Consider the following 26,478-nt stretch of genomic DNA (forward strand, 5'->3'; position numbering starts at 1 on the left):
TAGCCTTGTGAGCTTATTTGGATCGATTGCCTTCTGCGAAATTTCATTAAGAAAGGCACATAGCTTCACCACTGCTAATCTTACATTTTTTGATAGAATACCCCTCAACGCGACTGGAAGCAATTGGGTCATCAAAACGTGGCAATCATGAGACTTTAGGTTTGTGAACTTTTTCTCTTTCATATTAATTCTTCCCTGCATATTCAAGGAGTAACCGGACGGTACCTTCATACTGTTCAAGCAATCAAACATGCTTTCCTTCTCCTCTTTGCTGAGAGTGTAGCTAGCAGGACGTAAGTAGTGCTGTCCATTTTCTCTCTTCTCAGGACGTAGGTCTTCTCGTTGTTTTGTTTCTTTCAAATCACGTCTTGCTTCTAGTGTATCTTTTGACTGCCCATACGTACCAAGGAATCCTAGCAGGTTCACGCAAAGATTCTTCATCAAGTGCATCACATCGATTGCGTTGCGGACCTCCAGGACATCCCAATATGGGGGCTCCCATAGTATGGACTTCTTCTTCCACATTGGGGCATGGCCGTTTTCATCATTCGGAACTTGTTTGCTTCCATGGCCCTTTCCAAACACGACATGGACATCCTTTACCATCGAGAAAACACGCTTCCCGTTTCAGAATATAGGCTTAGCACGAGTTTCTGGTTCCCCTTTGCAATGTTTTCCTTTTCTTCTTAAGGGTTGGTTGAGGGGAAGGAATCGACGATGACCCATGTACACGACCTTCCTACAATTTTTTAGATACAAGCTGTTGGTTTCTTCTAGACAATGAGTGCATGCCTGGTATCCCTTATTGGACTATCCGGACAGATTGCTAAGTGCAGGCCAATCGTTGATGGTAACAAAAAGCAATGCTCGCAGGTCAAAATTCTCCTGTTTGTACTCGTCCCAAACATGTACACCTTCCTCTTTCCACAGCAGCAAAAGTTCATCAACCAACAGTCTTAGGTACACGTCAATATCATTGCCCGGATGTTTTGGGCCTTGGATAAGCACCGGCATCATCATGTACTTCCGCTTCATGCATAGCCAAGAACGAAGATTGAACATACAGAGGGTCACAGGCCATGTACTGTGACTGCTGCCCCACTCGCCGAATGGATTCATTCCGTCCGTACTTAAACCGAACCTTATGTTCATTGGGTCGTTATCAAAATCTGGGAAATCTCTATCCATGTTTCTCCACTGGGACCCATCCGCAGGGTGTCTCGGCATCTGATCTTGCTTAAGCTCTTCTTTGTGCCACCACATCAATTTAGCATTGGATTTATTTCTGAAAAAGCACTTCAAACGTGGTATTACTGGGAAATACCACATCACCTTAGCGGGAACTTTTTTCTTGATGGGCTCCCCGTCGACCTCACCAGGATCATTTTGTCTGATCTTGTATCGTTTTGCATCACAGACAGGACAAGCATCCAGTTTCTCATATTCTTCGCCTCGATAGAGAATACAATCGTTAGGACATGCGTGAATTTTCTGTACCTCCAATCCAAGAGGGCAAACAACCTTCTTTGCTTCGTATGTTGTAGAGGGCAGTTCATTTCCCTCTGGAAGCATGTTCTTTATGATTCCAAGTAGCTCCTCAAATCCCTTATCGTTGACACCATTAGCTGCCTTCCACTGCAGCATTTCAAGTGTGGTACCCAACTTTTTAAGCCCCTGCTTGCAATCTGGATACAATAATTTTTTGTGATCCTCCAACATCTTCTCAACTTCTTTGACTCCTTTAAAGTTTCACAGTCTCTTTATGAATCCACTAGAACCTGACTTAATTCATCAGGTGGTTGGTCTTCTGCTGCATTTTCTCCAGCCTCGTCCATTTCTTCAGCATCGTCCATGGGTTCATCTTCAAAGGCTCCCGCTTCATATAGATGAGCCCAGTCTGCAATCATTATCTTCTTCACCATCTTGCATCACAACTCCAGGTTCACCGTGCTTGGTCCAAAGAGTATAGTTATCCATGAAACCCTTTTCATAAATGTTGGCGTGTAGAGTGCTCCTCTTAGAGTATTCCTTTTTATTTTGGCAAACGCGGCACGGACAACACATAAAACCTTTCGATGACTTGTGGGCCTGCGCCACATCGAGAAAAGACTTTAGACCATTAATCCATGCCATGGTGCACCGGTCGCCGTACATCCATTGTCGGTCCATCGATCTACATTTTTGAATTAAGTAACAACATTATTTTACTTGTATTCATATCATTTAAATTGGCACATAACATAATGAAATACAAAAGCCATTTTTGCGAATTTAACATTGAAATACAAAATTAATAGAAGTCCAAATTAACAGATACGTTACACTACATGCTTAAATTATAGAACATGATAAATAGAAGTCCAAATTAATATATACATTACACTACATGCTAGCTACCTAATACAAACTACTCATCATGAGATCTTTGGACCAATGCCTCATGAAGTGCCTCGCGAAGTCTTGACACGGAACGGTCATATTCCGCCAGCCCCGACTCTTCATGTCTTGCATTATATAGAGCCATCAATTCACGATCATCATCAGTACCATGCAACTCGACATTAAATTCACGACAAAATTTACGGCTTTCTTTGCCAAGGGAGAATATATAAAAAGCTTTCTTAATCAAACGACGAATACGACCGCCAACAAGACCAACACGCTGTGCAGGGTGGAACTCAAGCTTTCTTAAAATGAAAACATAAATTGTAAACCATAATTATTTTGACACTCTTCAGTTCAATGCGAACACGCCGTTCCACGCCATAAGGGATGCGCAATCAATGTTCGCGGCTTTGTTTCAGGCTCACTTTCTCTAAAACCATCGAGAAGAAAAAATGTTTGTTTCGAAACATGTCTATGTCGTTAACCTTGACCCTGCGGTGATGACACTGACATTCGGGGCTAGTATTGACATCCACGACACAGTGCGATACAATAGGACCCCATGAAGGATTTCATTATTGGGACCAAGACCGTACTCCTTCATCGCGTCCTCATATATATCGCACCGCATCGTGGATATCGATGCTAGCCCCAAATAGCAGAGTTTTCACCGAAGGATCAAGGTTAATGACATATTCATGATCCGAAACATACATTTTTTAAACTTCTCGATGGTTTCAATATGAGCCCCAATAAATACATCATTAGAGTGACAAAATAATGCAACTAAATGCATAACAATTACCAAACTAATTAACCATGCCACTTGAAAAAATTGAAAAAAATCTGAACAAATTATTAGAATTAAAATGAAAACATAAATTATAAACTATAATTATTTTGACACTCTTCAGTTCAACGCGAACACGTCGTTCCACGCCATAAGGGATGCGCAATCAATGTTCGCGGCTTTGTTTCAGGCTCACTTTCTCTAAAACCATCGAGAAGAAAAAATATTTGTTTCAAAACATGTTTATGTCGTCAACCTTGACCCTGCAGTGATAACACTGACATTCGGGGCTACTATTGACATCCACGACACAGTGCGGTACAATAGGACCAGATGAAGGAGTACGGCCTTGGTCCGGATAATTTCATTCTAAACTGGCTCAAAAGGTGTGGATTTCATAATTGAGACCAAGACCGTACTCCTTCATCGCGTCCTCATATATACCGCACCGTATCGTGGATATCGATGTTAGCCCCGAATAGCAGTGTTTTCACTGCAGGATCAAGGTTAACGACATATTCATGATCCGAAACATATATTTTTTAAACTTCTCGATGGTTTCCATATGAGCCCGAATAAATACATCATTAGAGTGCCAAAATAATGCAATTAAATACATAACAAATACCAAACTAATTAACCATGCCACTTGAATAATGCAAAATCACATTAATTCTCAATAAAAAAACCTGAATAAATTAATTGAGAGAAATATCTAATTAATTGAAATAAATCTCTATAACTCCTAATTATTTTGACACCCTTCAGTTCCAGGAGAACACTCTTTTCAATATCCAGAAACCAACTAGAAGAAAAAAAACTTTATTTCGAAAAATGTATATGTCGGTAACCTCGACCCTGCGGTGATGACAATGCCTTTTGGGGGGACACGGTGCGGTACAAGGATGTCACCAATCGGCCAGTCACAGCACCAACATTTCTGGTTAATAGGAACACAGCACTAGGCACAGGCAGCGTGCTCGTTGATATGCTCTCAGTGCAACAACGGCCACGCTGACTGCGTCAAATGCTGTCTTCGTATCAATCGGAAGTGCTGGTGATGCGACCAACCGATTCGCGACGTCCATATAGCGCATAGTGTTTCCCCGAAAGGTAGTGTCATCAGTATTGGATGGAGATTAACGACATATACTTGTTTCGAAATAAAGATTTTTTAGCTTATAGATAGTTTCAATGTGAGCCTGAATAAATACATCACTAGAGTGTCAAAATAAGCAATTCATAATAAAAAAATCTATTATAATTCTTTCATTAGTTCATTATAAAAAAAATTAACTATCCACATTATGGTTATATCTAGTAAAATCACATGTTTTGTCTACACTCATTCTAAAAATTTCTACTATCCACATGCTCATCTGAATCTAAAAATAAAAAATGTGCTATGGTCATTTGTAATATATAGAAAATGATTGAAAAATATGTCTATAAATTTTTCATATTCAACCTAGCCAATAAACCTACTCCCACATTCAAGTCATCGGTTCTATATATCTCAAATCATTGCATAAATCAAAGAAATCATACTCATCCTCACTATTTCTAAAAGTCACAAATTTCTCTAACTATAGAGCATAAAACGAAGAATAAAGACTATCAATGAAGAGAGGATGAAGTTGCAAACCTTTGGCGCACTTGAATGAGTCTAAATCACACAAAAAATGGATCAAATAATGGCAGCGCAACTCTAATATGAGAGAAGAAACTGAGCTCGAGCTAGCTCTCTGGTGAAATGGGCGCTGGCTCGGCTCAGGGAGGAAGAAGCCCCAATTTATAGTGGGAGCATTAGTACCGGTTGGTTGCTACAGCCGGTACTAAAGCTCCCCATTTAGTACCGGCTGGAGCCACCAGCCGGTACTAAGTTTCCTGGCGCCAATTTAGTACCGGCTGGTGGCTCCAGCCGGTACTAAATTGTCACTAGCCGTTGTAGGCGGCTGTCGGGGGCTGTCGGTGGCGCACTTTAGTGCCGGCTGGAGCCACCAGCCGGTACTAATCGGCTCCCATGGGCACTGTTTTTTGTCCCGATACTAAATTTGCACGTTAGTACCGGCCAAAATCGTGACCGGTACTAACGGCCGCGGACGAATGTGCGTTTTTCCAGTAGTGTGGCCTACCTTCACTGACACTTCGTCCCGGAGGACGACAAGGAAGAAAAAAGGATGGCACTTCGCGCCCGCAACTATTCAATCATAAATGAAGACCTTTACCGAGGAGGGGTCTGTGCCCCGCTCCTCAAATGTGTTTCAAGAGATGAGGGCAGACAGTTACTTGAAGAAATACACAACGGCATGTGCTCTTCGCATATCGGTACAAGGGCTCTGGTAGGCAAAGCATTTCGCGAAGGTTTTTATTGGCCCTCCGCAGTAGCTGATGCACACGAAGTGGTGCGAACATGTTCCAACTGTTAGCTGTAAGGATCATCGGGGTGTCCGACCCTAGAGGGGGAGGGGGTGAATAGGGTCGCTAATCGCTTTTTACCCTAGGGCTCAATCTAATTGCATAAGATAAACCTAACACGTCCTACACATGCTAGTTATGACTAAGGTTTATCTATGCTACTCTCTACTTACCCCTAAAAACTTGCAACCTATAGCCAATCCTAATCAAACTAACTAGGAAAGTAAAGGCATGCAAGAAAGAGTAAATGCGGAAACGTAATACGGTAAGTAAAGAGATAAGTGCAAGAGGGATGCAAACTCCCGAGTAGACACGGTCATGTAACGTGGTTCGGCACAAACGCCTACGTCCACGGGACACCGAGACTCTTCCGATCACCGTCTTGCACTACGCCACCAATGGCGATGCCGGCAAGCAAAGGCAAGTGCCCACAAGACACCGAGTCTCGTGCACCGCCACCGTCTCTCTCGGTCACCCGGCCGAAATCCACTACGGAGCTTCTCCACCAAGGAAGGGGCCTCCTCTTCCCCCGCACAAAGTGTCGTTGCCACTCCACACCAAGACGGAGGGTCACACGACGGATCACAAGTTGCTTGCCGCAGCAAGACTTCTCTCGAGGGAGCTCTCACAAGAACTAATCCCTATTACAAGCACTAAGCACTCTCACAAGTGTGCTTAAGCCTATATGATGTACAATGAAGCTCTATGGTGGTTGGAGATGATCTTTAGCTCTTGTATATTTCCTTGAACTCCAGCACTCTCAAATGACCTGGCCTTGGGGGTATATATAGGCAGCACAAGCAAATATAGCCGTGGGAGAAAAGCTGCCAGAAAACTGCGTAACGCCGGTTAATCCGACGTACCCCAAAAGCCATCATCGGTTTAACCGGTGTATGTAAACTGCTACGTGAAAAACTAGCCGTTAGCAATTAACCGGTGTATCGCCGGTTTAACCGATGCAATCAACCGGTGTATGTAAAATTAGCGTCGGTTTAACCGGTGATTGTAACTTCTTCACGTTCCTCCAAAAACCACCTCTCTGGACAACTGAACCGATGCAATTGACCGATGCATCGTCGGTTCAACCGGTGTATGTATTTTCATCGGTCTTCGTTTGGCAATGCACCGACGTATGTATTTTCAGCGGAACCCCCGTAGGGGTGGCCCTTCGGGCCTTGCTACGCCTCTCTTCTCTTTGTCATCACTTGAACCTAAAAGCCTGAGAATAGTCATCTTAACAATCACATTAGTCCAAGTATTGTGTGTGTCATCAATCGCCAAAACTTTATATTGAAATATGGCATGAGAGGCCATTTTCGCTACATTAGCGCCATGCTCCGTATAGCAAGTTTCCCCCAGACTAGGTTCACCTATTACCTCCGATCTGCCACTGGCATGATGGGGCATCGACATCGTTGGCCCCCTACCGACAGCTCCAGGAAATTACAAGTACGCAGCAGTTGTAGTGGAGTACTTCTCCAAATGGGTCGAAGCCAAGTCGCTCAGAGATATAACAGCCGAGGCACTTCAGAAATTCTTCTAGCAAAACATCGTATGCCGCTTCGGTGTACCAAGAGAAGTAACTGTGGATAACGGCAAGCAATTCGATTCCTCCACCTTCAAGCAGTTTTGCACTGGGCTGGGCACAAGCTTATGTTTCGCTTCAGTATATCACCTGTAGTCCAATGGAGCAGTAGAAAGAGCTAACGGCATCATATTCACCGGCATCAAGAAAAATATCACAGAACTGCCGAAGGGCAAATGGGTAGATGAACTACCAAGGGTGATCTGGTCGCACAATACAACAGCATCCAGGACCACAAAGTTTACACCATTCAAATTACTATATGGCGAAGAGGCAATGACTCCTGAAGAGATCCGGCTCAAATCCTGGAGGACCAGCGAAGGGGCCCAACATATAACCGAAGATGACTTGAAGCCCACAGTTGACACCATTGAAGTTGTCAAGATGCAAGCAGCCATCAACCTCGCCAAGTACCAAGATGAAGCACGAAGGTGGAAAAGCAAGAAAGTCAAACCTCGGCAGATCAAGGAAGGCGATCTCGTGTTAAGGCGCATCCCGAAGAGCAAGCAGAAAGGGAAAATGCACAGCAAGTGGGAAGGCTCATTCATCGTCACGTCCGTGGCAAGACCAGAAGCTTGTCGGCTCCAAACACTCGAGGGTGCCCAAGAACCGTATTCCTGGAACAAGGATATGCCGCAAAAGTACTTTGTTTAAGACCCGTTGTAAGAGCCACCAGAGGGAAATAACCGAAGGGGCTTGTAGAGTAGTTTTTACCTTTTCTATAAATTTATTGTTTCCTCTTCACGAGAGAACCGCACTTTGTACCCCAGGGCCCGTACTCTTTTCCTCACGGGGGAAGCCTTCGCGCGGACACCACAATCGTCGAAGGTGTGAGGTTTTTAACGAGGCGGAACCCCTTGTAAACCCCTTGTGGAATATAAACAAGGCCCCCAAAAAGAGAATCTTGTGGATGCAGGTGCGCAGGAACGCAGGAGGCACCGAAGCATCTATCCCTCTTCGCCAAAGCGAAGAGTGGAGTCATCGGTGCAAAAACCAAGCGAAGTCGCTTGAAAGAAGTAAGCTTGAGGCGCAATCTCGAAATGGGTCTTGCTCCCCTTAGCTTCACTTCCGAAGAAGAAGAAAAAGTCCCCCCGCGGCGCAATCCCGAAATGGGTCTTGCTCCCCTTAGCTTCACTTCCGAAGAAGAAGAAAAAGTCCCCCCGCGCGACCCGCGGAGGGCAGGAATATCCTATCGTGCGAAAGTCGAAGGCTAAGATCGGTCTTCTCGCGCTAAAGAGCCGAAGGCATACTAAGGAAAGTCCTATCGCACGAAAGCCGAAGGCTAGGATCGGTCCTCTCGCACTAAAGAGTCGAAGGCATCCTAAGGAAAGTCCTATCGCGCGAAAGACGAAGGCTAGGATCGTTCCTCTCGCGCTAAAGATCCGAAGGCATCATAAGGAAATACCTATCGTGCGAAAGCCGAAGGCAGAATCTACAGGCAACAAGCCTAAAGGCGAAGAACCATGACTTGGTGCGCCGACCCCCAATCGTGCAAGGGGAGGGTGGCGCTTCGCAAAATCGGGTTGGCCGACGAGGGCCACCGCACTAAAACAAGCCAAGCGGTCTTCGGCCCCTTAACTGCGCAGACGGGGGGTGGCGCTTCGCAAAAATAGTCGATGCCCGATGAACGTGCCGAGTCCTGAAGCAGAGCACTTCGTAGCAAAAACAAGATGCCACACAGCAAACGCCCCGCGCCTCCGAAAAAGAAAGGGTGGCGCTACTCTAACAGTAAAGAATGTTTTAGAGATACATGTCTGACACATCAATCACAACGTTCGCTTTACATAATTTCCAGCAAGCAAACGGATCCGGAGGTCCAACTTCACAAACACGCATAAACAACAGTAAAAAATATTTTACAAGTACATGTCCGACACATCAGACATCTCAAATACAATGCGGTCCGCTTCCTCGACAAGACCACGGACCGCGTGAGCAATGATATCTTCGGCTGTCCGCTGAAGGAAGTCTTCAAATTCTGGCCCTGCACCCGAATTGATACACAATCAGTGATCATCTTCGACGGGCTCACGTCTAAGGCGGAACGGTAACACGGTTCCAGAGTTTCTTCGGCAGGCTCCTCTTTAGGCTCCGCAAGACCTCGGGGAGGCAATGTCATGCTCGCCTCCGCGCAACGCAAGGCGCGATGAGCGCAGCGCTCTGAAAGAATGCTCGCCTGCTCTTCGGGGTCGCGCCCGAACTCTTCCCAAAAGGACTTTGAATCATCGTTATAATAATCATACAGGCGCATCTTCGCATTCCAAAACTCGTCAAAGCGAACCCAAGGAAAACGCGAGTGAAACCGCTTAATTATTTTAGCTCTGTTTCTATTGCAAGAAGATGTTGAAGTTTAAAGATATTAGAATAGGGGTTTAAATCATCAAAATGGGACGATCTGCTCATGACGGTTCCTAGAATTTACAATAATTTACATATAACATTCAAACAACAATTGGATCACCAAGGAAGATGAAGAAGTGAGTAAGAAAAACAATGAAGAGACACGTTTATGCAGCAGCTACCCAGCTACCTAGCTTATCCTCTCGTCACTTACCTCCTGGTAGCAGCGACGCCATGGTCTTCAGTAAGGGAGTGGTTCGCGGAGAGGGGCTGCTAGACAAGAAGATGTTGTCGGGGTCTCGGAGAAGCAGCACGCCGTAGAAACAGATCAGATAGGCGCCACCAGGCTTTCAAAGTGGTGCAGAGGGGTCAACACTGGCGGTGAGGGCATAGCCCACCAGCAGAGAGGAGGCGCAGGGGATGGGCTGCGTTGCCTCCTCCGACCAGGAAATACGAGCTCGTCCCCCCAACGCGACCTCGCTGCGTGCTAATGTTGGAGTTGGACGGCGAGGCCAGCCCCGGTAGCCATCGTCCTCCTCCTCCCCGTCCCGACGCCGCACGCCGCCACATCGTCGTCCTCCTCCCCGACCTCCGCCTCCGGCTGGGCTGCCTGGCCCGCGCCTCGGCCGTCGCCTGTGCGCCTCCGAGTCGCCCCGCCGTCGCCTGTGCGCACTCTCGCTGTACGTGCGCCGCGCGCCACCCTGGCCCTGCTGGCAGCTCGGCCGTGCGCTGCCGGCCGGCGCCGCCCCCCAACCCTAATGTCTATTTTTTTAGTGAAATTTGAAAATATGGATTACATGAGTTCAAATTTGTTTACAAATTATGTTGTAACATATTGATTATTTGTTAATTTATTTAATTGTGATGACAATAAGAGTGAAATCATAATTATTGATGGCAACTAGAGTGAAATCATAATTGTTTAAAATATAGATTATTTGTTAACTTGTTAATTACTTTTGAAATTATATTATTTAGAGTGACATCATAATTTGTTGTGTAAATTTGAAAACATATTGGTGTATGAATGTGAATATGAGTTCATGTTATTTAGAATGAAATCAAAATTTGTATATTTAATTTTTAAATGTATGAATGTGTATGTATGTTTGTATGTGTGCGTAAAGTGTATTTAAATTTATGTAGGCACGGACGTCCGATCGATCATTACCAAGCACTAAACCATTCGCCCCCCTTCTCGACCTCGTTCATCAACCTTCAACCCTCGCGGACATCTAAATGTAACATATATTTGATAGAACATTACTTAGTGAAATTATTGATAGAATTTCATGTATTTCCTGGACTGTGAAATTTTGTGTACATATATTTGAATTACTTATTGAAATGTCTATAATATTTCATGTATACTTTTTGAACATTGTTACTCATTGAATATTGTGACTTATACATTTCATATATATTACTTAGTGACTACAAAATATTTCATGTATATTTCTTCAATTACTTTGAGAATATTTCTCGACCCGTCCATCTATAGGCAATTAGTGTTTTTTTCTTATATGTTTTAGTCAAGATGGACCCGCGAATTCCGATCAAATGCTCGCAAATATGTGGATTATTTAGAGAATTTCTTTAAGGGTTTTATTTGTATTCATATTTTAGTTACGATGGACCCGTGACACACAGACGCGGAAGACGAACAGTTCCTGTTGTATATGATTGCCGAAGGTCAAGGAGATGTCCCTGAACAAGCTGATGATGGCAGCAATACCGACATATATTTGAATATGTCCGGTGATGGAATTGAGCCACCATCTATTCAGGATGACGCTGCTGATGAACAAACTGCTAATGTACATATCACAACTATATTTATTTGTAGTGAAAATCATATTTTCATCTGAATCTATATGAATACTATGAATGTTTTTTTATAGCCGTCTGGATCATCGTCGCAGCAGAAAAAGACGAAGCGAGGCCCGACAAAAAAACTGGAAGGACGGTTCATTATAACGGAAGTTGGTCCAGATGACGAACCAATCGCTCCAGAAGCTGCCGCCAAAAAATTCATAAGACAATCCGGATGTATTGTGAGGGACCACATCCCGATCAGCTTCAGTCTCTGGAAAGCTTCAAATCCAAGCGAGGAACGGGATGCGGTACCCGAAAGAGAAAAAGAATGGTGCTGGCGGGAGCTTAAGAAAAACTTCACGGTTCCAGCTGAATCCGAAGAGATATGCAAGCGCTGGACCCTGAGTAAGATGACCGAACAACTGCAATCATTCAAGAAAATTTTGACGAAGAAATATATCAAGACCGGGACCACACCCGTATTTACCGGCGAGCTCGAAAAGCTCAGGGGTCACTGGGATGCATTTGTGGAATACAAGTCTTCAGAGCTTGGGCTCCAGAAGGTGCAGAAGGCTATGGACAACGCCTCGAAGAAAGTGTACCATCACACTCTAGGCCAAGGAGGCTACAAGCTTGCAATACCCAAATGGAAGAAGATGGAGCAGGATCTGCTTGACAGAGACATCCAACCTGCGACCTTGAACTAGCCTGAAAGGTCAAGCACCTAGTTTTATGGTCATGGGGGAAGCTTGGACCCATTGACTGGGGACTGCATCTATGGGCCAAAGATCCAGCTAGCAGCCCAGAGACTACAGGAGGCCATACAAGCAATGGCCGAGGGAACATTCCAGCCGGATAGAGAGAGGGACGAGCTGACTTGCGCCCTTGAGAATCCAGAGCATCCAGGCCGCACAAGAGGCAAAGGCGTGGTTCCGTGAAAGTATGGGTTCAGGGATTACATTGAATCATATAGAAGCTGGCAAAGAAGAAAGAATGATGAGCGGGAGCACTTGCAAAGGCTAGAGGAATGGCTCATGTCACACGATCAAAGACTAGAGGAAGAGGTTCAACGCTAAGTGGCCATAGCAATGAGCCAGCAACAGCAAGCGCAAACGGTGCCTCCCGAGCCTAATGTCACAGCCGATCATATGTCTCAGCGGAAAAGCAGCTGCGCTTCCACAGACGTCGCCGTCGAGCCAACGGGGATCCAGGCCGCAGTTGAAGTGACGGCCCCGCAGCGATTTCCAGTGGATGAGATCAACCAGCGGACGCCTTGTGACCTGCAGACTGCCATTAAGAACTTAATGTTCACTGTTGCGTATGGTACCGCCATGCCAACCCAACCAGGCGATGTGTACCACTGGCAGCAAATTCTGGCAGGATATACAAGAGTTGGCGTGGAGTAGGTGTGCCAGGGTTGGGAGACGCTCGAGCTTGATATTCCTGGAGGCGATGGGGAGAGGACACTAGCAGAAGCCATTCATGGCTACATCCTATGGGATAAGCGCTACATTATTGTCCTAAAGTCGGATGATCGAACACCAAGACCGGCATCTCAGCATGCCTCTCCAAGGCCATCATCTCCGCAAAACCACCCAAGTGCAGCACTGTCTCAGCAAGGTTCACCGGCACATTCTCCATCACCATCATCTCATGCGCCGATGAACACTCAAGCGTCACCGTCGCCTCCATGGTCACCCCCTCCGCCACCGGCAAAGAAGCAGAAACAGCCGCCGGTAAAGAAGGTAGCTGCACCGGCTAAGGAGCCTCCAAAGAAGAAGGAAAAGAATAAGAAAACCAAGGAGGCTTCTATTAAACCCTGGGACATGAGCCATGAATAATGCGATCGGATAACTCAAGAAAGAGTTAAAGAGCACTTTAAGCCGAAGCCGAAGCCGGAGCCCGAGAAAGTGATAAATCCGATAGATTTGAAATTTTTTAAGGGAATGTGCGAAGCAAATAAGAGAAAATTCATTCGGAGAGATCCCCCTTCAGACTACGAACACACAATTATCAAAACTACTGAGAAAAAGAAGAGACAATCAAAGTCGTCGTCATCCGACGTTCCACAGCTCAGAGCCCAAAAGAAATAATCAATAGGCCTCTCGTAGTGGGACAGACGACGCAACAACAATACTTTGTTACATTTTTGAAAGAATCAAACCTGACGGCGGCTCAGATTGCAGGGGGAGAAGATATTTCAAAGGCCGATGTGGTCGTCAAATGGACGTATGAGCTGGGCAAATCTCTTGTACCCCCCGAAGTATTTTCCGTGCTTCCAACGCAAATGTATAAGCTGCACCAGCACTACATGCATGCGATGGCCGATTGCATCTTCATGCAGGGTGCAAAGATTAAAGATGACGATTTCTTACGGGCGGAGGCCATTATATGGATAAACTGGAAAGAAATTTACCAACTATTCCATCAGGAGGACCTCGACATCTCTATGGTCGGCTTGTGGGTTCTGTAAGTATTTTACTCTCCTTACGTATTGTTTTGCATGATCTCAAAATACTGATCCCTTGATTTATTCGGTATCATGTAGAATGGAGATACAAACTTGCAGGAGAAAGGGATACTCTCACCTCGGCTTCATCGACCCAATTACTTGTAATTGGAGGATTCTACGCGATATTTCCGATGAGCTATTCCAAAACTTGTTCAAGTACATAAGCGTTCATCACAACAAGCAAATGATATTGTTTCCTTACAACTTTGCATGAGTGATTCATTCCATCTAACTCTTTCTATTCTATAATCGAATTGTTTAAACCTTAACAATCGATCCAAAAGGCGAATTCTACTATGATGGACTATCTAATATTGACAATCGCAGCAAATATGATGATATACGTATATATATGTAATTAAGAACGAATATACCTATGTAAATATATATGTGTGTGTATGTATTAAATTTCTATTTATGAGTATGTATGTATTATATATATAAGCACCCAATAATATATATGTGTGTATATATTTATATAATATTGGTCCTAGACATTTTCATATGTAAAGGAATTCACATGTATAGATATGTGTATACATATATATAAGTGAATTAATTTATATATGAAAACTATCTAGGACAAATATTATATAAGTAAATATATATATATATATATATTAGTGGAGATCATACACACTGAATTCCAATACATAAGTTTAATTGAAATGCAAAAGTATAATTGAAATAGAAAAAGAATTGAGAAAAGGAAAACAGGAAAAAAAAGGGGTGAGGCTGTGCAGGCCGCATGCCTCGCCAGAAGAGGGAAAGGGGAGGGGCGGCGGAGAGGGAGGAGGACCGTGGAGGGGGCGCGCCGGAGAGGAGCGCCGCGGAGGGCCCGCCGCCGGCCCTGTTGCCACCGCGGCCACGGGCCTGCCTCCGCACCCACGCCGAGACGTCCGCCGCTGCGATGAGGGGCGCACCGGCGAGGGAGGTGGGGCGCGCCACCAAGCTCGAGGAGGGAGGGAGGGAAGGAGAGAGGGGGCAAGGAGCAAGAGGAGCCATGGGGCGCCGCGGTGTGGAGGGGCCGTGGGGGTGCCATTGGTGTGGCGGAGGAGCAGGGGAGGGAGGCGGTGTGGAGGAGTGAGGCGGCATGGAGAGAGAGTGGGTCGGCAGAGAAGATGGGGAGGGAGAGAGGGTGCGGGTGGATAAGGAGGGGTGAGGCTGATGCATGGGACCTATATGTGGGTAGTTGGTATAGAGGATGAGATATAGATGATGATGGATGCAGGAAAACTGAGTATATAGGAGAGAATATTGATGACTAGGATATAATATTTCCTTTAGAGTATGGAAATAGAGTATGACGAGTGCGGACAGCCTAAATGGCAACTATCGGTAGGGGGAGCCACTCCTATTCATCAATGTCAGCTGACACTGATCCAGCGAGGAATCACTGTTACGTAGTTCATCAATGGAGCTACATCGGTGAGCAATACATATAGTTGGCCAATGGGCCAGCCCGGCATGATTAGGCCTGGCACAACTGGCCCGTTTAGTTATTCGGGCTGTGCCGGGGCCTCGGCCCAAGCACGAAGGCCAATTTGCCGTGCTGAGCCGGCCCGATTGGCCAGGCACGACTGGCCCATTTAGTTATTCGGGCCGTGCCGGGCCGGCCCACCTACCGGGGCCTCGGCCTAGGCACGAAGGCCAATTTGCCGTGCCGGGCCGACCCGATTGGCCTGTTTGGCAGCAGCGGGCCGCCAGTCCAACTTGGCAGCACGGGCGGCACCAGCCACTGCGCCGCAGCGAGGAGGGGGGAGGGGGCGGAGCCGGCTGCCACGCCGCAGTGAGGAGAGGAGAGGAGGGGAGGGGGTGGCGCCGGCCGCCATGGCGCGAGGAGGAGGGGAGCGGCGGCGCCGGCCGCAGCGGTGCCAGGAGGAGGGAGGGGCAGCGCCGGCCGCCGCGGCGCGAGGAGGGGGCTGCCCCGGCAGACGCGCGGAGCGGGGACGGTGGCCGGATGGAGTGGCGGTGACGGTGGCTGTGGAGATAGGGGTAGGTAGGTAGGGTTTGTATTGGAGTGAGTGGACTATATATGTGGACTAGTCTGGGTGTGTTTTTATTTGGGCCGATTGTTAATCGCGGGCCTCCCGTGCTGGGGCTGGCCCACCGTGCTTACTCGGGCTGAGGCTTATTTGTGCCGGGCCGGGCTGGCCCACGTGCTGAGCCGTCGGCCAAGGCACGGCACGACGCCCGTGCCGGGCCGGCCTAGGCCTGTTTAGCTTCGTGCTGGCCGGGCCCATGCCAGGCCGAAAAGCCGTGCTCATGGGCCGGCCCATGAGCCTCAGGCCGGATGGAAAACTATAGCAATATAGCTGACCTCGGTGGATTCCTCGGCTAGCTCCACCTCTGGCTATTGTTATCCAGATATAATCTATACTATAAAAGATGAAATAATTGAAAATATTTCCTATCCAGATTATAAAGATTATTCTCACTGTACCCCTCGTAGATATCCCACTTGACAGTCCGGAAGGTTTGACGAAAGGGATAGACACCTATGTTTTTAATAGAAGAAAAATATTTCCACCCAAAACTCAAGTTTTATTCTCACCAAACACTTGTACGTACCCACGCACCATATCTCGCAGCCTGCACGTCTGACGGCCAGCCGCTACTCATCCATCCTCGCCTCATTCTTCCATGCACGTGCAAGATTGCCGTGGCTTTGGAAGGCCGTATTCCGCTGAGTGCGTTTCATCGGGCGTTTTGTACGGCCACTAAGCCAAGCCCGTCGGTACGTCACTGACCGATTGCACCATGACCCTGCGAAATCGCCGGGACCTTATTAGTCAAGCTTCTATACCACCTTCCTTTTTTATACCCCGTGTCGTATTGCTGTCTGTGCCCTTTTGGATTTCGAATTCCGTGTTGTTTCTCCACTCGAAATTGATTACTGAGATCGCTTTCCCATTCCCCACCCCAACGTCCCCATCGCAGATTCATTCCAGATATTTTCTCGAGCCCCAAATTTCTCCGCTTCAATCTTGCTGCTGCACCGTCATCCTCACCGGGACGGCGAGGGGGACGAACTCGTCTGTCGATCCCGCCGGCCAGCGATTCATCCTCGCCGAGTGGGAGACGCGCTGGGAGCGAGGGGGGATCCACACTTGCATCGAGCCTGCAGGCTAGCGATTCATCCTCTCGCTGGGTGGGAAGCACGTCGAGAGCGAAGGGGATCCCCACGCGCGTCGATTTTGTCGCCTGGCGATTCATCCTCGACGAGCGGAGGCATGCAGGGAGCGAAGTGGATCCACATGTGCGCCGATATCGCCGCCCTGCGATTCGTGCTCTCCGAGGGGTGCGCCAACCCGAGGGTCTACCCGTGCGTCGTTCTCGCCGCCCGGCGATTTGTCCTTGACGGCACGCCGGAGTGGGGAAATGTTTATAGAAGGAATGTTTATGAACAATTATTTTTGTTGAAAAGCAACTTTTTATGTCGAGAAATGTTTATGAACAGTTATTTTTGTTGTATTTATTGTAGTGGTTGATATTCTATTATAGAAGGAATATAATGCATATGCGAAATTATTGTGATGTGTTATTTTTTTCTTGAAATTTAAGTAGTGATCTGTCACATTTTTTTTCCGTCTATTCATTTCATTTTGGATCCTTTTGGAGTTATTGCATGGACGTAAGAACATTTTGAGCGCTACTTTTACATTCATATGTATATGAAAGTACTCCCCCGCCCATTTCACTGCCCACACACCCGCTGTCCCGAAGGAGAAGAAAAGGAGAAGAAAAAGCACGCAGAGTATTCTAGAAGTGAGCTAGTGTCCGAACTGCATAGAAGCTAGACATGGGAATCCTAGTGCTCGTTGCCAGGTGGTCTGGATGCGCGTGCGCCACTGGAAACTGGCGACGCTCGTTAGTTGCAGCAGCTAGCGGCAAACGATCGCCCACTAGCAGCCCCCAAATCGTCGTCGTCGCCATCGTACATTGCCGCTTGATCGCAACGCAAGCGTGCGGAACCATTGTTGCCAAGCCAAAAATGTCCACATTCAGCCTCCCTCGACATCCACGCTTCAGTCCGTTATCCTCTCACTCGCCGCAATCTTCGTTTCTCCGATCTTCCCTGACGCGATTATTGATATGGAAAAAACTGATCCAATCCTCCGATTACGACAATACCATCGTCTATCCCGTTTTTTACTCTCCCCCGAAAAAGATACTCCCTCGGAGCCCGCACGTCCGACGGCCGGCCGCTACTCATCCATCCTCGCCTCATTCTTCCATGCATGTGCAAGACTGACGCGGCTTTGGTAGGCCGTATTCTGCTGACTGTGTTTCATCTAAGCCAAGCCCGTCAGTACGTCACCGCCCGATTGCATCACGACCCTGCGGAATTATCATCGCCGCTATCGTCTGTTGCCGCTCGATCGCAAGGCGGAACCATCGGAGCAAGTGGGATCTCAATGAGGAGTACGATGTGACTAATCTTGGTAGGAAATATTTTCAATTATTTCAACTTTTATAGTAGAGATAATAATGAGAAGATAAGAATTGCATTAGGACTGCTCTAACTTTCAGCTAAGGCATAGTTATGCAACCGATCAACAAATAACCCAAAAAATTGAACAGATGTCAGATTACATTTGGGCATGTTAGGAATTGCATAAGTAAACATTTATAATAATGCATGCTGGGTTACATCACTCAAAATTGAATGCCTCCGTTTCACAAAACACCCATGTCCAGGTTATTAGAGAAATTTTACAGCTCGTCCTCTATTTTATTAAGAAAGTGAAAGAAGGTTCGGTGGGCTCAATTTTTGATCACTTAATTAGATGCCCCACCGCTCCCTGTCATGTGATCATGTGCCTAAGTTCTTTGTTTTGCATGTCAACTGGGCATCTAGCTAGGGACGTGAAGGATGTGAACTCACCTTCGTAGGTAGCTATATATTTCTCCCTTATCACTTTCCCATGCCAACGTAGCTATCTCCTTAGGTTGGGCCGGGTAGGGGGCGTACCATTCGTCCTCTATCCCGCTAGGAATAGCAGATGCAAGCGCCGTCCTCTATTTTAATGCTTGGTTTACAATACCCACTGGAGACCGATTTCCGCCAAAGCGGTACTGCAGTAAGTGCTAGCGTACCACGTAGCATACCGTCGTACCCACTACGCACTGCCTTACGCCATCTCCAACGGCCGAAGACATTGCTGGCCTCAGTTGATGTGGCGGGGAGAGAAATCATAAAAATTTCTGCACTAGCACTTGTTTCGCCGCTAGCTGGTGGCGCGGCTGCCGAAGCGTTGAGGGCCTGTACAACGGCGAGACGACGCCATCGACATGTAGTATTTTTTTACAAAGAACACCCTTGGGGAGAGCACAGACGGCACGGCCGTCGTGTCGTTTGTCGCCGGCACTTGCGTGTGCTCCGAGGGGAGGGGAAGCAACGAGAAGCAACGAGGAGCGGCACCATTGTACGAAACGCTATGACTAGGCGACGGAGGTCAGGATCTACTGTGCGCGCGCTCGTCCCTGCACTCGCCCCAGGTTTCCTGTCACCACCATTGCCGCCTCCTCCAGGACCTCCACGCCGACCTCCCTCTTCCACGCCACAGCAGCCCAAGCTGACCCCCGGAACGGAATCCCCTCGTCCCACTGGTGTTTTCCGACCTGGCCACGCCGCCTCCAGCTCGCCGGAGCACCGCTGCCGCTGCCCGCTACTGCCGGCAAGCCACTGCTTCCTTGCGCAGACCCCATCCGACCCTCTCCTGCCTCACCAAGACCACCTGCAGGTAGTGCTCGGCCTCCCAATGCTCCTCACCCATCTTGCCCTCGCCGCCGGCGAGCCCCCTCGCCGGATTTTGGCCGGCCACCATGGCAGCCACGCTGAGGACCTAATTGCTTCGATTGAATTCTTTTCAGGCCCCCTAATGCAAGATTCCTGGGACCCGATTGTAAATTCCGAACTCAGCTTTTGTTTTCAAACCAGTGAAATTGTAAAATTCATATAAAATCATAGAAAAATACTAAAATTGCAAACTAAAATGTTCTAGAATCTATGGAATAAGATCTACAACTTTGCTTACATACACATACTCAGATTCTGCTTATATTTTGATCTAGGTTAAAGATAAAATTAAATAACACATGAACGTTCCGCAAGTTCTAGCCATGCTCTGGAGAAGATTTTTGGATGGTAGAGTCACCTCTAGGTATAGATCCTTACATAAAATTTTCATGACCAGAACCCAACAATGACTATGGGTTTTGTTGAAATCTTGCTCTAGGCTAGGTATAGATATTATTTGTTCTTAATGTTTCACTGCAGATCTTAGGAAAACATATATTATAGGGAAAATTCGATTCATGCCACCACAACTCCGTGAAATTGGGTTTCACGTTGAAAATCATGCCACTCAATGGCATGGATTTCAACATGAAATCCAACTTCGTGAAATTATAGTGGCATGGATCCAACTGACCCTATATTATATGCTTTTCTAAGAGACTAATGCGAATTATTTGCCTTCTCTTATGTAAGCAATAAAATAGCTACAAAGATCAAATTGTGTACTAGATCACCATGATTTATGAGTTCAAGGATGAATTAAATAACTTGTAGACAGCCAAAAGACAGCAGCTGCCTAAACTGTTGTATAAATTGTCTATTTAGCTGTCTGTGTGTGGTAAAGAGACAGCAGTTGTCTAAACTGTTGTACTTGCTCTGAGAGAGGGAATCGGGAAACGCATGCAATCGATTTTCCTTTTTCTATTGTTTCTCAGGTAGGGATCAGCTGACGATTTTGTCAGATGTGACATGCAATACATATATTATTGCCTTTCTTTAATTTTCCCTAACTCACCTAATTTTGAAAACGATGCACGATTTCCCTTTACCGAATGGACAGCAAGTCTTTCCTTGAAATTTATAAGAAGAAGATGGAAAAAAACAACAACAAAAAAGACAAAAGAATTACAACCAGTGAAAACAATGCCAGCACAACTCACTAAATTAAAAAAACCACCGACTATATTCCGAAAGATAGCTCTTGAGAGAAACCAACACGTACAGAAGACCTAACTGAATCAAGCCGTGAAAATAATGCCAGATATGAAATTAAAAGGTTATAATATAATTAAGAAAGTAAGGATTATCCAAAGTTATAAGCCCTCTCAGGAGAATTTCTTTGGCAGCAGAAGCGGGGGGGGGGGGGGGGGGGGGGGGGGGATGGGGGTGGGCGGTAGAAGATTAGATGAAGGGGATAACGAGTTTTTATGTAGGCCGTTCTCTGACGAAGAAGTGAAAAAAGTAGATTTTAACATGAAAGAGAACACGCCCCAGGCCAGACGGATTTGGAGTCACCTTCTATAAAAAAAATGCTGGGACTCTGTCAAGGAGGAGCTGATGGCTATGGTAAACGACTTTTACATGGGGAGGTTAGACATAGCCCGGCTGAATTATGGGGTGATGACTTTAATCCCAAAAGTTCAAGATGCAAACAATGTGAAGCAATATAGACCTATTTGCCTATTGAACGGCAGCTTTAAAATCTTTTCTAAGCTCACATGGACATATATATTAGCCAGGTATGCAGGAAAAATCATATCTTTAAGTCAGACAGCATATTAAAGGAAGATATATAGTAGATGGGGTTGTCATGTTGAATGAGGTGATACATGAACTCCATACAAAAAAACTGCAAGGGGTGGTGCTTAAAATAGACTTCGAGAAGGCTTATGATAGCATTAGCCTGAGTTTTGTTGAACGTCTTTTCACCCCAACTAAGGAAATGGATAATGGACACAGTACAAGGGGGCAAAGTGTGTGTTAATATAAATGGTCATAATGGCCCATACTTAGCTTAGCAGTTGATGCTTTGGTCTACATACTAAACAAAGCTAAAAAGCATGGATTTATTAAGGGGGTGGTTCCACATCTGATTCTAGGGGGGTTAACAAACCTTTAGTATGCTGGTGACACGGTTATAATGGTGGGGAGTGACAAGGAGATCATCAAAAATCTGAATTTTCTCCTTTATTGTTTTGAATGGATGTCGGGCTTAAAAATCAACTACCACAAGAGTGAGATGTTTGTTTTGGGGGTTGAGCAGGAAGAACAACAGACCATAGCCAATTGGCTGAATTGTAAGGTTGGCCATATGCCTATGAAGTAGCTGGGATTTTCAATAAGTGACAGAGCCTTGACCATGGGAGCTTTCAAAAATACTGTGGAGAAAATGAGAAAGAGGCTCCAACCTTGGAAGGGCAAACATCTATCTATCATCTGGTGGCAGGTTGGTTTTGACTAACTCAGCTCTTAGCAGCATGCCAATCTACATGATGGGGGGTGTTTAACATATATGAGGGGATCCACAAATTAGAAGTCAATTAGAAGTCAATTCTTATGGAGGGGGGACTGCAGCAAATTCAAATATCATATGCTGAAATGGGAGAATGTGTGTTTGCCAAAAGAATTTGGTGGTCTAGGTATCATTAACACTAGAATCTTGAATGAGGCTTTGCTACTAAAATGGGTTTGGAGAATCTACGAAGAGGGAGAGGAGGACATCTACTGCCAGCTACTCAGAACAAAGTACCTGAAGGGTAAACCAATCTCGGTTTGTAGGGGTTCCTATTTCTGGAAGGGGATCAACAAAGTTTAACACCTGCTGAACTAGGGGGTTACCTTCAAAGTGAACAATGGTAAAAGCACAAGATTCTCGGAAGATGTTTGGGTGTCTAAGGGCAGTCCCAACCCTCCAACTTAGATGGTTTCCATAGCATTAAATTGCCTACCACATAAGCAAAATGCTGACATGGCGAGAGAGTTAATGAGGAGAGATGGAAAAATTGGTAGAAACGGTTTCTCATGCACAAATCGGTTTCAGCTCGATCTTCAATGAGTGAGGACACCGCAAGACCTGCGTTGGGAGGGGACCCGTTTCTTCTCCACGCGATTTGAGGGATCCACAATCAGGGCCTCTCTGCACTGCTTGAGCACGGCATCCACCTCGCCGGACGTCGGCTGACGTCTTGCCGACCGGACCTCACCAGTCACCATTATTGGACTACGCCGCTCAGATCTCCAGGCCACTACAGCAAGACAGGAAGAGAGAAAGGGCTGAAGCCGCCGCTCCACTCGCAGGCCCGAGCCTCGCCACCATTGCCTCGCCTTGCATTCGCAGCCAAAACCATGCCTCAAATCTAGCACATGCCAAGTACGACGAGAAATCAACCAAACTTATAGCATGAGACCAAGCAGAATTACGCAGTAGTTATATATATCACTCGCCATGCATCTCCGACGGCAGTAGCAATAGCAGCTACCTCACCACTCCGTGGCCGCACGAAGCCCCAGCGTCACCGGTGGCCGCAAGCCACTCCGAAGCCCCCACACCCACATGCCGGAGCCATTCTCGATGCGGTGGCCAACCAGCAAGCCATCCAATGCCGTGTCACCCGACCCACCGAAACCTCATGCTCGCCGCGGTCACTGAGCTGCCGCCGCTACGCCCTTCGGGCCGGCGGCCCCAGCCGCGGCCGTCGAACCACCACCGTGAGAGATGAGCGATAGGGAGAGAGAGAAGACAAGATTCACGGGACGGAGTGAGGAGTGGAGATAGAGAGAGGGACTAAAAAATTAGTTGGGGCCCACATGAAGAAACCAAGGGTTGGGAGCGTGGTTTCTTTTGGTGGTGTTTTGATGACATGACACTATAGACACTACTTATGGTCATCGTGGGTTGGGACTAGGGGTGGCAAAGGGCCCAACATTTTGAACTAGAAAATCTAAGGATCGGGCCCTAAAAGGGTCGGGCTCTAAACATATGTATTTTTGAACTAAAAATTTTAAAGACTTTATTGGACTGTGAAGAGACCATTAGGGTCATGGCCCATTACCACCCCTAGTTGGGACTGCCCTGATACCCCCTTTGGTTGATCTTTCCCAGGCTGTATGAGTACTGTTCCAGCAAACAATGCCTGGTTTGTGAATGTTTCATAGAGGGAGAATGGAAAATACCTTTCAGAATATCATTTGGGGTGACAGAGATCAGCCAATGGGAGGAGCTGCTTAGTCTGCTGGAAGGAATACACTTGAACAATGATAGTGATCTGATCCATTGGGCCCATGAGAAAGCTGGCCAGTACACAACTAGATCCATGTACAGACTGAAACTACACAGGGGGGTAGTGAACATACGCATGAAGAAGGTTTGGGGTAGTAATCTAAACCCAGTTGTGTGGCTCAAGAGAATGCACGGAACACGTATGCCTCTTTCACGCGCTCTCGTCTCTCTCTATATAAACTGCTGATTAGCTTGACTGCATATCAGATCCACTCGCGGCTTGCCAACTCAAGGCATCCTATTATTTCTCCCCTGCTCTTGCTCTATCCTGGACCTTCTCTTGTTCGCCCCACGCGATTCTCTGCAGTACACATCAAATGCACATCAGCTAACAAAACTACTGCTTCGGACACGGTGCCCGTTTTTCATCCACTACTACAAAAACGTTGATTTGTCCCGGTTGGGAAACCGCTGTTGTCCCGGTTTCCCAACCGGGAACGCCTGTCCGGGACAAAAGGGGGTGCCCTTTTGTCCCGGTTGTGGCAACCGGGACAAAAGAGGACCTTTTGTCCCGGTTGGTAACACCAACCGGGACAAAAGGTGCAGCCAGCGCCCACGTGGCTGGCGCACCCTTTTGTCCCGGTTGGTGTTACCAACCGGGACAAAAGGTCTCTTTTTTTTTCATGTTTTTCTTTTCTCAATTCTTTTTCTATTTCAATTATACTTTTGCATTTCAATTAAACTTATGTATTGGAATTCAGTGTGTATGATCTCCACTAATATATACATATATATATAGTTACTTATATAATATTTGTCCTAGATAGTTTTCATATATAAATTAATTCACTTATATATATATGTATACACATATCTATACATGTGAATTCCTTTACATATGAAAATGTCTAGGACCAATATTATATAAATATATATATATACACATATATATTATTGGAGTGCTTATATATATAATACATACATACTCCATCATATTTGCATAGGTATATTCGTTCTTAATTACATAGTAGAATTTGCCTTTTGGAAATTTAATACATACATACATACTCATAAATAGAAATTTAATACATAGACACACATATATATTTACATAGTTATATTCGTTCTTAATTACATATATACGCGTATATTGTCATATTTACTGTGATTGTCAATATTAGATATTCCATCATAGTAGAATTCGCCTTTTGGATCGAGGACTTGCTCAACAATAAATCCGGAGAATTGTTCTTGAATCGCCATAACCTTTTCCTCCGGTATGAGTTTATCGCGCATCTCCCCGACCTATGGAAAAAGGGGATAATTAATTTCGACTAATTAAAATACGAGTTCAAATATTAACAAGTTTTTTTACTTACTTCCTCCTCCCAATCTGTCCAGCCCTTTGGAGGACCTACCAGACCATGGATGTTCTCGCATACATAGTATGCGCACAATACAGTGCCTGGTTTCTGCCTCATACACTTTAAGAGAGAAGAAATTATCAGGTATTTACATGAATATATAATAAAACTAATGAATCGTGCAACGAATCATCCAAGCGCGTACCGGAAAATCTGTCTTGATCTTCAATTCCTTGTCAAATTTGCCTGGATGATTTTTAGCGAATTCTTTCCAAACCCTGTGCATGATTAGAACAATTATAGTCAAGTAACAAAGTGATTCAAATTATCGGTCATGGACGGAGTAGTGGTAGAATTACTTTTTCATCATGTTAAGAAGATTTTCGTATTGTTCTGGAGGTCTCTTCAATGAGTCCATAACCACGAGTAGGCTCTTCTCGGGAATTATGACAATTAGGACAAAGTGTTCACTGCAAGATTATACGGAGGCAGTTCTTGGTAGTTAAGGTTTAAACAATTCGATTATAGAATAGAAAGAGTTAGACGGAAGGAATCACCATTTGTCGCCTTCCATTGCAGCAACTCCAAGGTGGTGCCAAGTTTCTTAAATCCATTTTGACAATCTGGGTACAACAACTTATGGTGGTCCTCTAACAACTTCTGGAACTTCAACCTCTCCGTTTCACTCTCACAGTCTGCCTGCACATTGTGCAATGCTTGCCCCAGATCGTCGCTGGGATCATTTTCTGCTACATCTACTTCGGGCTCTTCCATGGGAATATCGTCATCGAATGCACCGATTCCAGCATTCCCGGGAAAGTGGTCGTCAAAATCTTCTTCTTCATTGTCTTCCATGGTAACCCCCTGTTCTCCGTGCTTCGTCCAACAAACATACTTTTTCATGAAACCATTTGCGAAAATGTGGCTGTGTAGGATTCTTGAAGATGAGTAATCCTTGTTATTGTTGCAATGAACACACGGGCAGCACATAAAACCATTCTGCTTGTTTGCCTCAGCCACAGACAAAAAATAATGCAGGCCATCAATGAATTCTTTCGAACGTCGGTCAGCATTGTACATCCATTGCCGGTCCATCTGCATTTTAAATAAATCGATTTGAATTCTTTACACGTATCGAATAAATAAAATATATCAAACCTAAATTAAACTAAATGTAACATAACATGAATAATTAAAAGATATGCAATATCTATCATACATCTTGATTAATTAAAAGGGGTACTTAA

The 26,478-nt window shown here is 45.8% G+C and overlaps 1 pseudogene; it reads right to left on the reverse strand.

Moving 5' to 3' along the window:
* Window positions 1-336: 336 nt before the first annotated feature.
* Window positions 337-26,326, reverse strand: LOC120684463 (annotated as a pseudogene).
* Window positions 26,327-26,478: the final 152 nt, after the last annotated feature.

This window comes from Panicum virgatum, chromosome 8N (assembly GCF_016808335.1).
Source record: "Panicum virgatum strain AP13 chromosome 8N, P.virgatum_v5, whole genome shotgun sequence".
Taxonomy (NCBI): Eukaryota; Viridiplantae; Streptophyta; class Magnoliopsida; order Poales; family Poaceae; genus Panicum; species Panicum virgatum.